This window comes from Temnothorax longispinosus, unplaced genomic scaffold (assembly GCF_030848805.1).
Source record: "Temnothorax longispinosus isolate EJ_2023e unplaced genomic scaffold, Tlon_JGU_v1 HiC_scaffold_406, whole genome shotgun sequence".
NCBI classification, from domain to species: Eukaryota; Metazoa; Arthropoda; class Insecta; order Hymenoptera; family Formicidae; genus Temnothorax; species Temnothorax longispinosus.
This window is the reverse complement of record NW_027270238.1, coordinates 5,399-9,514: the sequence shown is the minus strand read 5'-3', so window position 1 is coordinate 9,514 and position 4,116 is coordinate 5,399. Positions and strand designations below refer to the sequence as shown.

At 31.8% G+C, this 4,116-nt stretch overlaps 1 long non-coding RNA gene across 3 annotated transcripts; it reads right to left on the bottom strand.

The window, feature by feature from the left end:
- Positions 1 to 952: 952 nt before the first annotated feature.
- LOC139824511 (uncharacterized) lies at positions 953 to 4,116 on the bottom strand. Of its 3 annotated transcripts, none has more exons than XR_011735138.1 (5): positions 3,723 to 4,116; positions 2,974 to 3,141; positions 2,376 to 2,522; positions 2,086 to 2,219; positions 953 to 1,724 (listed from the first exon to the last, which is right to left on the bottom strand). It is a non-coding gene; the product is annotated as an uncharacterized lncRNA (long non-coding RNA). The 3 variants fall into 3 exon arrangements; XR_011735139.1 differs by having other exon boundaries at positions 953 to 1,418; XR_011735137.1 differs by having other exon boundaries at positions 953 to 1,658; positions 3,723 to 4,115.

Sequence of the window (4,116 nt, the reverse complement as noted above, 5' to 3'; positions counted from 1 at the left end):
TAAAAATGTGAAGATGTACACACATTTCATAAAAACAACCATTCAAGTTCTCTATCTTAAGGATTATCTGATGAAAACATTTATATTTATTTTCTACATTGAATCAAATAATATAAATCATAAAAATATAAAAGACATTATAATATTTTTTACATACAACACGTCTTATAAATGTACTTGCTTCATATAGTTATCTTCATGGAACGTATGTGTATCTATTATTTAAAGAGGTTGGTTGCTTAAATCAATATGATAAGAATTAGTTGAAATTTATAGACGATATTCGTCTACGGGATTATACATATCTGTCGTCCATGTTACAGTTGAAGACAATTGTACGCCTGGTTGTCGAGTAATTAATTATTGAAGATATTATATTCTTGTCTCTCTCTTATACATAAGCGACATAGCAAAAATGTTACATAACCTGTAATAACTCTCGTCAAAAATAATAAGAATTTAATAAAAATAGGTACAAATAATTCTTTACATATTTAGGAAAGACTTTTTCGAAGACTGAAATGATTTATCTACATAGTAATCAAGAAATTGTAAAAATAAAACAGGACCACATTTATTATTGTCATATTTTAACGTGGATAATAATATATTTGAATTTTAATTATAAGAACAACTCTTTTTAAACCTTAAAACAGGACACACACTTTGTAGAAAATAACAATAAGGAATTGCATTGCTTGATTCGGTCATCTGTAACCGTAGAAGTAAAAATGGAACAACACAATTGGTCGAAACCTTACTGTTACGTTCTACAAAAAGTATGTGTACCCTGCTGAAAAAACAGCAATTAAATGCATTTTACATATTTTTAATAAAATGTATAAATCTTTAAAAATGAAAGAAAAATATTTCTATAAAAATATTTCTCTATAAAAATATTTTATTTATTTCAAGATTATTTTATACAAACAAATATTTAAAAAGATATATATGTATCTAAATATAAACTTATTTTATTTTTACATAATAAATAATACATATTACAAGTATATATAAAATAATTTAAAAAAAAATAAAAATAAGAAATAAAGTTAACAGCGCAGGTTTCAAACCTGAGTTTTTGCTATTATACTATGCGCGCACACGCACTATCTATCACGTACTACGTTTACGCATGCGTTACTTCTGTAACTTATATGATAATCCTCCACGTAAACAGGGTTCTGTAGTAACTAATGATAATTCATCCCGCGTAAACGAGTTAATTATCGTAAATTACTACAAAAGTACAAGTATTACATGTAATCTAGATAAATCTAAATTTGTGACTTTTTTTTAAACAAAATCATACTGTATCAACGGAAAATAAAAATTGTTATATTTATATAATATATAGATAATATATCATCAGTCATATTGTTAAACACTGTTAATGAAGATAGAAGAGACCCTCCTACCTGAGGGAGATATTAATTCTGAGAGTAATATCCTATAAAAATATAAGCTCGTTCTATTCTTTTAACCCTTAACATACACCCTGGGTCAAAATGACCCAGTAAAAAATTGTTTTGCATTATCTATCATTGAAACGCTGAAATCGGGATCTGTCGCGTCGTCTCTTGGTAGTTTTAACCTCTCTCTAGATGGTGGTACAGTCGCTGTAAGTCAGCAGGCGTCCGGCTGTGTCTGGCTGCCGTCTGCGTCAAACGTTCCGAAAATCACGGGTCATTTTTTGAAATGTTAGCTTTCGCGCGTATTTTTACCTTAAAGTATATAATCCAGAGAGTATGCAGTTAAATTTTCACGTAAAAATATTAAAAATTTAGAAAGTTATTGAATATTTCGTAAAAAACAATTTTTTGGTTTATAAACCATATTTTCAATTTTTGAACCATAAAGCTTTATTAATAACCCTTCACAAACAATCTCACATTTATTTTGAGTGTTGCAAGAATACACCCTTTTAATTTCAGCCAAAAAGAATCGATCCCCCGTTTGTGGTAATTACGCAAAGTAGCGCTGGGTCAAAATGACCCAGTGTGTATTTTATGTCTCAAACAGGTAATGTGTATGTTAAGGGTTAAGTCTCTATATTCTCTTAATTAATGATAAAAATATACTTACTACGAAACTTTTATCAACAATCTCTTGGATAATGCAACCATTGTTCCCAATTACTTTTCCTATTAACAGTCGTGGGACTTGTATAGACTCCTCGCTGTATTTCAACATAGATCAGCTTTCTTAACAACTTTATTCTGTAATTGAGAAAGAAATCTGATAAGCTCTATATACCAATCCAATATAATGCAACAAATATATATATACATTTTAGATAAAAAAAACAGTCAATAAACTTTTATAAAACAGTACTCTTCGAAATAATATAAGATGATAATAATTTTTATTATTACCTCTCCATATATCTTAAATGTACATGAATTTTCTTCTAACTCTATATTTGTAATATCATCAACTTTCCGCGCTTATTGAATATTTGTACCATAAGCACCAATAGCTAGTCCTATCAGATCTTCTCGAACATTAAATTATCGATATATCTAAAATAAGAAAAATTTTACATTGCACATCTCTTTACACAATATTATTCAAGATAAAGTTTCTCTCTTTCTCTCTCTCCCCCCTCCCTCCCCTCCCACTCTACTCTCTCCCTCCCTCTCTCTCTCTCTCTCCCTCTCCTCCCTCCCTCCCTCCCTCCTACCTCACACTCTTCCACTGTCCCACTCTCTCTTTCTCTCTCTCTTTCACCATAATACATACACATATATATATATATATATAAAGTTAAAACCATAAGTGTCACTTTTTTTAACCTATCGAGTTAAGTTTATAGATGCAGTCTACACATGCAGATATGTTGAAAGAAATAAAAGTAATAAAAAAAATTGACTTACACCAATATGACTTCAACCCCTCCATATATGTATCAATTAATTATAACTTTATTTATATTTATGTTACAAATATATTTCGCATAATTTCAAGTATTACCACGTATTCATTACTGTGTAAATCACATTCCTTCAGCAACTTTATGAATTCCTCATCGAGACGTTCCACCAGTGTCAACACACAATTATCTATTTTATATAGCGTCGTTTCAAACTTTTGCATTTCTTCCGTTATTATTTCGTTATTACCATAATACGTTCCAATATTCTGTAACAAAAATATTTATCTATTTCATACTCACTTCTTTTAAATCTTCTATTTTAGACGGCTTATAAATTTACATTACACATATCTTGGTAATACAATACAGTCCAAAATTGCGACAGAAGTGCATAATATCTGTGATTGAACGAGTACTTATTGTACTCTTGCAACAGTCTACAAGAGGCTAAATAGTATAAAATTTCATAATAGCTTCTTACAGCAGATTGCTGCAAGAGTACAGTAAGTACTCATTCAATCACAGATATTATGCACTTCTGTCGCAATTTTTGGAGCTGTTTTCTTACGCACTTCTACACACACACACACACACACACACACACACACACACACACACACACACACACGCACGCACACGCACACATACACACATATACACGCACTATTTGTCACGTAAACTACGTTTACACGAGCGTTACTTTTGTAACATACATGATAAATAACCTCCACGTAAGTGGAGTTACTGATGACAATTCATCCCACGTAAACGAGTTAATTATCGTAAATTACTACAGAAATAACGCTCGTGACACAACCGAAATTCGGAATTAAACGATTGCACTTACTAATGAAAGATCATGTCAATATCCCGCGATACGATATGGGACTTCTTCTTCTTTGTTTAATTGGCTCCTGCCTCTATTCCGAGGACAATATGGCCAGCTTTTACTACTGAAGTTTTGCCAACTGAGAGTAGCTTATAGCTGCTGTTGATAGCCGTGTAAATAGAACACACGATATGGGACGATTAACCTTGCGACACGACGCGAGCAATCACACGTCACACACGCGCGAAGTCGCGGAACTTGCCGTGATCTCGCGATCACCGCCTTCGACCGGCTAATCAGACACGCGGAAAAGCGACAATACCACAACGCGAGATATTCGACTCGTTATGTATAAAAAAGGAGGAGGAGGAGGAGGAGGAGGAAAGGAAATATTTTTTAAACTAATACTAAT